This window comes from Branchiostoma floridae, chromosome 1, assembly GCF_000003815.2.
Source record: "Branchiostoma floridae strain S238N-H82 chromosome 1, Bfl_VNyyK, whole genome shotgun sequence".
NCBI classification, from domain to species: Eukaryota; Metazoa; Chordata; class Leptocardii; order Amphioxiformes; family Branchiostomatidae; genus Branchiostoma; species Branchiostoma floridae.
This window is the reverse complement of record NC_049979.1, coordinates 30462918-30472024: the sequence shown is the minus strand read 5'-3', so window position 1 is coordinate 30472024 and position 9107 is coordinate 30462918.

The following is a 9107-nucleotide window of genomic DNA, read 5'->3' as shown; positions in this document are numbered from 1 at the left end:
ACGCCAGCTGTAGTTTAGATATCCGCCATTTTGGATTATCAATCTTAAACCTCAAGCACCCGACCTTTTTTGCGACTAAAATGACCAAGTGGGGTCCAAACGGACCCCAAAATGTTTTGTTCATAAAATCTCTGTTCCAATTCCTATTGGTGATCATTGTGCATACATTGCTTCGTCAATGTAAGAGGAATATTTCGACATGTTAAGGTGTTGCTAATTCCAACTCAATATCATAATTTAAGCAAAAGATCAGAAGGACAATCTTTTGCACTAAACCTATTCTGACCAGAGAGGGGAATTTTGAGGCCCTCAACAACCTTTATGTCGCATAACTCATAATCGGCTAGTGCTAAAGCTACGAAACTTAATAATATATCACAAATATTGTGAGCAAAATGTTTTCGTCAATAAAATAAATTTATCATTATTTGGGGTTGCCATGGCACAGAATTATGACAGGCATATTTTTGCCAAAATTTGCCAGTTTCGATTTAAACAAGGTTTTCTTGGTAAACAATGTTTGTTTTCTTACAACAATTAAATTCTATGAAATTCAATGCTATTTTCATGATTTAATATTTATAATCTATGCTAATTTCGTGAATTTTTATTTTGGAACCTGTGTGTAGGTAATAGCCGTGTCTATAAGAGGTGAAGTGTAAGGTTTGGAAAAAAAAATCCTGGTTTCTCTCAGAAGCTTTGTGTTTAAAATGGTCTTGTTTGTAAGTTTGAAAGTACTATATTTAAAACAAATCTTGCATTTTTCCTCGGAACCTGTGTAATCTTTTAAAAGACATGTCTGTAAAAAACAGTCTTATATTTGGATTAAATCCTCCTTTTGGCGGAACCTGTGTGTTTGTAAAAGCGGTGTCTGTTAGATGTAAGTGCAAGTTTTGAAGAAAATCCACTTTTTTTCTCTAAGAACATTTGTGTTTGTAAGAGCCGTGTCTGTAAGATAGAAATTGAAAAGGTTTGGAGAAACCCCCCTTTTTTCCGAATCTTTGTGTAAAAGCCATGTCTGTAAGAGGTAAAGTGTAAGGTTTGGAAAAAATCCTCTGTTTTCTCCTGTGATTTGTAATAGCCGTGTCTTTAAGATCCTAGAAGCGTAAGGTTTGGAGAAAATCGAGAAAATCCAGTTTTTTTTTCGAAACCTATGTGTTTGTTAAAGCCGTGTCTGTAAGATGTAAAGTGTAATGTTTGGAGAAAGTCTGACGTTTTATTTTCGGAACATGTGTTTTCTAATAGCTTTGACTATAAGATTAGAAGAGTAATGTTTGAAAAAAGATCCTCTGTTTTTCTCACAGAAACTGTGTGTTTGTAATAGCCATTTTTGAAAGATATAAAATTTAGGGCTATGAAACAATCCTCCATTTTTCGCGGAACCTGTGTGTTTGTAATAGCCGTGTGTGTAAAGATGTAAAGTTCAAGGTTCGTAGAATATTCCCCAATTTTTCTCTTTGAACTTAAATGATTTCAATAGCCGTGTCGTTAAGATGTAAAGTTTAAATTTGGGAGAAAATCCTTTTTTTTTTCTCTCGGAACCTGTCTGTTGTAAAAGCCGTGTCTGTGAGATTTCAAGTGGAAGGATTGGAGAAAATATCTTAGTATTTTTTCTCGGAACCTGTGATTTTGTAAAAGCCGTTTCTGTAAAAGGTAAAGTGTAGTGTTTGGAGAAAATCCTCTGTTATTTTCTCGGATTATGTGTGTTTGTAAAGTCCATGTCTTTTTGATAAGAAATGTAAGGTTTGGAGAAAAATCTCCTTTTTTTGGAACCTGTGTCTTTGCAAAGGCCATGTCTGTAAGAGTTGTAATGTAAGGTTTGGAGAATAACCCCTGTTTTCTCTTAGAACATGTGTGTTTATAATAGCCGCTTCTGTAAGATGTAAAGTGTAAGGTTTGGAGAAAACCGTCTCTTTTTTTCTTGGAACCTTTGTGTTTGTAAAAGCCGTGTCTGTATGATATAAGGATTTAAGAAAGCTTTTCTTTAGTGAAGTGAAAAGTTAATTCAAATTTTCCATTCTTTGGGGAATCTTTTATTAAACGCCGTATCCGTATGATGTAATGATTTAAGAAAGCTTTTCTTTAGAAAGAAACCCGTAAAGAAATAATTTTTCTTTAAGTTTTAACCCTCAAACCACCGTAGCTTTTTTTGTGACGTAGACTACCGTAACGGGTCAAAACTGACCCCAAAACGTTTTGTACAAATAGAGTTTTTGTGTGACTTTTTGTGTGATTTGTATATATGTATAGTTACATCAATCTATGTCGGACAACTCTGACGTGATTAGGTGAGAATACTCCAAGCTCATTATAATAATTTATGCAAAAAATGATGAGGACCACATTTTGCACCAACTCTATTCAGACCTGGAAGGAGGTTTCTGATGCTTGTACCAACTTCAATTCCGTATAGCGCCTGAATGGTTTACGCTAGGGCCACCAAACTTGGTATTTTTTCAGAAAAAGTTAATAGCAAACATTTTGAGTGAACAAAATATGTTCATCATTTTTCATGTTGCCATTGCAACGGAATTCAGACAGACATATTCATTACAAAATTTTCTAATTTTGTATTAAACATTTAAGTTTTTAGGTTTTCTTGGCAAATAAGAGTTGTTTATCACATCTTATAAAGTTCAACGTAAATTTCATGACTCAGTTTTCTTAATTTATGCTAATTTGATGACGTCATCGGTCAAAATCTAAGATGACGGCTGATATTAACTAGATGACGTCGTAATGTCGTCATATAACATGATAATGGCACAAAAGTTGTTACAATAATTTTGGCTTACATATACACCATTCTCTGAAAATTTCGTGATCCTACCATAACTAATTTAGGTGTGCGTCGCAAAAATGTGTTTAAAAAATGCTGGGGTCAGTTTTGACCCCACTGGACCATGCATAAACTTTCTAGGATAACTTAATCAACAATGAGCCGATCTCAATAAAAACGTACAAGAAGTTATAAGACATATATACAAACAAACTCCTGGAAGGAAAATTGTTTTCGACCAGAAATGACATAATGGCACACATTGATAGTGGTTTGAGGGTTAAAGAATGTACTCGCTTTTTTCTCCCGGAACCTGTGTGTATGTAATTGCCGTGTCCGTAATATGTAAAGCATAATTATAAGGTTTGGAGAAAATCATCTGTTTTTTTTACGGAACCTGTGTGTCAGCAATGCCGTGACTGTAATATTAAAATATCAATGATTGAATAAAATCCTTCTATTTTAAGAACCTGTGTGTTTGTAATTACCGTGGCAGTAAAATGTAAAGGGTAAGGTTTGAAGAAAATCCTCTTTTTTTTCGGAACCTGTGTGTCTGTAATTGCCGTGACTGTAAGATTAACCCTCAAGCACCCGACCTTTTTTTGCGACTAAAATGACCGAGTGGGGTCCAAACGAACCCCAACATGTTTTGTTCATAAAATCTCAGTACAATTTCTTATCGGCGATCATTGTATGGTTTTATTGGTTTTATTTCATGGTTTTATTGCTAGATCAAACTTGTTTATTAATGTCATTAACATCCTGTGTAATTTTAAGTCACATTTCAAATGAAATACTCATAATTTATGCTAATTTGATGACGTCATGGGTCAAAATCCAAGATGGAGGACAATGTCATTTTCAACGATAAATACATGTAATTTTTGCTAAAATACCGTCAAAATCTTTTATTTTCTTACAAAACACAATCACTTGATCATTTTAAGTCCATTTCTATTGGGTTTTGGGTTTATATGTGGAAAAAGTCTTATTTTAGAAAATTGAAGCTTGTCGATCCAAGATGGCGGACAAATTTCGTCATTTTCTGACGTCATATAGACGTCAGTGTCGTCGTCATTGGCAACAAAAGTCTTGGCAGACTTAGACACTAATAAGATAAGCTTTATAGTCATCATTTTGTTCAATACATATATGTATACCGGAAATTTCATATTTTGACGATTTTAGCCCAAAATATGACATTATGACGTCATAATTACGTCATATTACGTCATAACGATACCAAAAATACAGGAAATATAAATCTTTACTAGTACATCATTCCCTCCAAACTTGGCGATCGTAACCGAAGCCGTTTTGAAATTACGAAGGGGGGGGGGGTCAAAAGGGCCCCCCCTTGGTCCCAGGAATCCCCAAAAAGCCTGGTCTAGATAGGGTTAAGGTTTAGAGAAAATCACCTGTTTCCTCTCTTGACTCATGTGTGCTTGTAATAGCCGTGTCATAAAGATAGAGAGTGTAACGTTTTGGAAAAATCCTTCGTTTTTTCGAAACCTGTAAGTTTGTAATATCGGTGACTGTAAGATTAAAAGAGTAATGTGTGTATAAAATCCACCCTTTTTGTAGAAACCTTTGTGTTTGTAAAACCCGCGTGTAAAAGATTTAAAATGGTAGCGATGGTATAAATTCCTTCGTTTTTCTCGGAACCTGTGTGTATGTAAAAGCCGTGTCTGTAAAATGTATGATGCAAGGTTTGAAGGAAATCCTCCTTTTTGTTGTTGTAGCAGGTGTGTTTGTAAAAGCCGCCTGTGTGATATGTAAGGTGTAATGTTTGGAGAAATTCCCCTTTTTCTCTCTCGGAACCTGTGTATTTGTAAATGCCACGACTTAAGGCGTAAAGTGCAAGGTTTGATGAAAATCCTCTCTTTTTTGTCTTTGAACCTGTGTGTTTGTAAGAGCTGAGTCCGTAAGATGTAAATTGTAAGGTTTGCAGAAAGTGTAATGTTCGGAGGAAATCCTATTTTTTTTCCTTTTTCTCGGAACCTGTGTGTTCGTTAAAGCCATGTCTGTAAGACAAAAAAAGTAAGGTTTCTAGAAACCCTCTGTTTTTTTTTTCTTGCAACCTGTTTGTTTGTAAAAGCAGTGTCTTTTAAAAGTAAACTGTTAGGTATAGAGAAAATCATCTGTTCCCTCTCAGAATCTGTCTATTTGCGGAGAAAACGAAGAAAATGGAGAAAATCCTGTTTCATTTTTCTCGGAACTCTTGTGTAGGTAATAACCGTGCCAATAAAATTTTAAGTGCATGAAATTATCTGTTGTTATTTTTTTCTTGGAACCTGTGTGTTTGTAATAGCCGTGGCTGTAAGATGTAAAGTTTTAGGTTTGGAAAAAAATCCGTCTTTCTTTCTCTCGGAACCTTTGTGTTTGTAATAGCCGTGTCTGTAATAGGTGGAGTTAAGTGTTTGGAGAAAATACTCTGTTTTTTTTCTCGCAACATGTCTGTTTGTAAAAGGCGTGTTTGTAAGATAGAAAATGTAAGGTTTGGAGAAAACCCTCTTTCTTTTCTCGTAACCTTTGTGTTGGTAAAAGCCGGGTCTGTAAGATGTAAGGAAGAAAAAATTGAGAAAATACCTTGTTTTTTTCGGAACCTGTGCTTTTGTAAAAGCTGTGTCTGTATGATGTAAAGTGTAATGTTAAATGAAATTCACCGTTCTTGTTTTTTTATTTTTTATTATTCTAAATTGAATTCAAAATACATCAGCATAGTTTTTGTAGTCTATTGAAAGCCAAAAGCCTGCAAGGGATTCTTGGCTGTTGTCGAAAACAACCTAGAATGTAGCTTTGTGCTAATTACTGACTACTACAGAGTTTCTAAACAGAGTTTCTTAACACAGCAAAATGCAGAGAAAGCCTGAAAGGGCCACCAGCGAATCTCCCCTAGCTAATTGTTCTCCTGTAGTTTAGATATCCGCCATTTTGGATTATCAATCTTAACCCATAAGCACCCGACCTTTTTTTGCGACTAAAATGACCGAGTGGGGTCCAAACGGACCCCAAAATGGTTTGTGCATAAAATCTTATAAAAAATTTCTTATAAAATCATAAAAAATTTTATCGGCGATCATCGTTTATACATTGTTTCGTCAATGTAAGAGAAAGATTTTGAGATTTAAGGTGTTGCTAATTCCAACTCATTATCATAATTTATGCAAAAGTTCAGAAGGGCCAAATTTTGCACTAAACCTATACTGACCAGATAGGGGAATTTTGAGGCCCTCAGCAACATTTATGTCGCATAACTCATGAACGGCTAGAGCTAAAGCTACGAAACTTGGTATTTTATCACAAAATATTGTTTGCAAAAGTTTTTGATCCATAAAGTAAGTTTATCATTTTGGGGGGTTGCTATGGCAACCATATTCTAACAGCCATATTTTTGCCAAAATTTGACAATTTCAACAAGGTTTTCTTGGTAAACTACACCTGTTTTCTGACAATAAAATTCTATGAAATTCAATGTAATTTTCATGACTTAAAATTTATAATTTATGCTTATTTCATGACGTCATTGGTCAAAATCCAAGATGGCCGCCCTTATTAGGCAAATAACGACATAATGTCGTCAAATTACATGTTGATGACACAGATTTTTTTCTGAGGATATAGGTTTATATTCTTATTATTGTCTAAAAGTGTGGTAGTCATACTATAAGTGGTTAAGGAGTTAGCCTCCAAAGTTTGTTTTAAAAACTGCACATTTTTGCTGGGGTCCGTTTGGACCCCAAGAGGTACTGAACACAAACATTCTTTATAATTTCCACATTATTGTATCAATCTTTGTGAAAACTTAGGAGAAGGCGTAAGCCATATTGACTGACAAAGTCACGAAAGGATTCCGATCAAAAATGTTCAACTGGCACTTCAAAATGTACGCCTGGAGTCCAAATGGACCCCACTCGGGTGTTTGAGGGATAACTTATAGCCGTGTCTGTAAGATGTAAAGTGCAACTCTTTTTGTTCTCCGAGCGTATGTGTTTGTAATAGCGTGTCTGTAAAGTGTCAATTGTAAGGTTCGGATAAAATTCTTTTTTTGTTGTTGTCCGTGACTGTGTATTTGTAATTGCCGTGTCTCTGAAATGATACCCCAAGTGTTTGGAGAAAATTCTCTTTTTTTTCTCTGAACCATAGCTTGTACACTGCCAAAAATGCTTTTTCTTGTTTTGCTTCCTCACAGAAAATGTTTCCTACATGAAAATAATTATTCTGTTCCTTAGAAAACTTTATATAACTGTGCTGCTCCATGGGGCAACCATAATTTTGCTTGTCAAATTTTTGAGACGATTTGAGATTTGTTTCCTTGTATTTCCGAAGATGATTCCTTTTTTATCTTGTTTTATTCCTCACATTTTTATCTTTTTTTTATCCTCACAGAAAATTTGTCTTCCAGGAAGAAAAAATCATTGTATTTCTTGTTGAATCTTCTTATAAAAAAAACAAGAATTTCTACAATTTTTTCTTGCCTTATAAAAAAGAAGATTTTGCCTATAACTCATGTAAGAATTGTCCATGGGGTAAGCAAAAAAAAATGGCAGCGTAAAAGCCGTGTCTGTAAGCTTTAAGTGCAATGTTTGGAGGAAATCCTCCGTTTTTTTCTCTCTCACAGCCTGTGTGTCTGGAACAGTTGATAAAAAGTAATGTTTAAAAAAATCCTCTTTTTTTTCGGAACCTGTGTGTTTATAATAGCCGTGTCTGTAGGATGGTAAGTGTAAGGTTGGGATAAATTACTCCGTTTTTTTAGTGGGACCGCGTAGCACAGTGGTATCGTGTTCGCCTCGGAACCGAAAGGTTGCGGGTTCGAATCCGACTGCCATGTTACCGATCTTGCGCCCTAGGGAAACACGGCTTTCCTCACTTTACTCAGGTGAAAATAAATACCTAGCTTCGGCTTGGGCAGTCCCTAGGATAGGACGTTAAATGGAGGTCCCAGGTATGGGGAGAGCCAAACCCCATGCCCGTTAAGAAACCACACACGTGCGATGGTGCGGTATGTGTTGGTGCAAATTCTTCTGTTGCGAGTTGGTGGTTCACTTCAAATCACCCGGATGGAGACCTGCGAACCTCTGTCTTGTATCAGCCACGTGGTGATTTACAGCATTCAACCGGACGGGAGACCTGGCGCATTCCCGTCTTGTAATTAGCCAGCGAAAGGGTAATACTATGTCACCCCGTAAGTGGCGGTATAACCCCGTCGTGTGTAAACATGTTCGAACATGTGCGATCACGTCGACCGATGATGATGATGATGATGACTCCATTTTTAACCTGCTGTTTGCAATAGCCGTGACTGTAAGATTTAAAGAGGTAATGTGTGAATAAAATCCTCATTTCTTGTGGGAACCTTTGTGTTATGAAAAGCCGTGTCTGTATAATGTAAAGTGTAAAATTTGGAGATATTCCCCTTTTTTTCTCCAGGAACCTGCGTATTTGTAAAAGGTGTGAATTTAAATCGTTAAGTGTAAAGTTTAAAGAAAAAATCCTCTGTTTTTCTCTTGGAACCTGTGTGTTTGTAACAGCCGTGTCTGTAAGATAGAAAGTGAAGGTTTGGAGTAAATTCTCCGGGTTTTTTTCTCGGAAACTTTTTGTTTCTAATAGCCATGTCTGTTAGATATAAAGTGTAAGGTTCGGAGAAAGTCCTCTGTTTTTTTTTTTCAGAACCTGTGTGTTTGTATTAGCCATGTCTGTAAGATGTAAGGTGCAAGGTTTGGAGAAAATCCTCTGTTTTTCCCTCGGTCAGATCCTGCGTGTTTTTAAAAGCCGTCACAGTAAGATGTTAAATGTAAGGTTGGGATAATTTTGTTTTTGTTTTTATCACCTTACCCATGAGTTTGTTATAGCCGTGTTTTTAAGATTGTGCCATGTTTGGATAAAATCCTTTGTTTTTTCTCAAAAGTGTGTGTTTGTAAAACCCCTGTGTTTAAGATGTACAAGTGTAAAGTGTACGGTTTGGAAAAAAAATGAGATTTTTTTTTCTTTCAGAACCTGTGTGGTTGTAATGGACATGTCCGTAAGATGTAAAGTGTAAGGTTTAAAGAAAATTCTTTTTTTTCTCGATACCTGTGCGTTTCTAATAGCTGAGACTGCAATATTACAAGAGTAATGTTTGAAAAAAAATCATTTTTTTTCTCACGGATCCTGTGTGTTTGTATCTGCCGTGTCTGAAAGATTAAAAGTGTAGGGTTTGGAAAAAAATTCTCCCTTTTCCCCCCAGAACCTAGTAGCCGTGTCTGTGAGGCGTTAAGTGCAAGGTTTGTAGAAAATGCACTTTTTTTTTCTTGGAACCTGTGTGTTTGTAATAGCTGTGTCTGTAAGA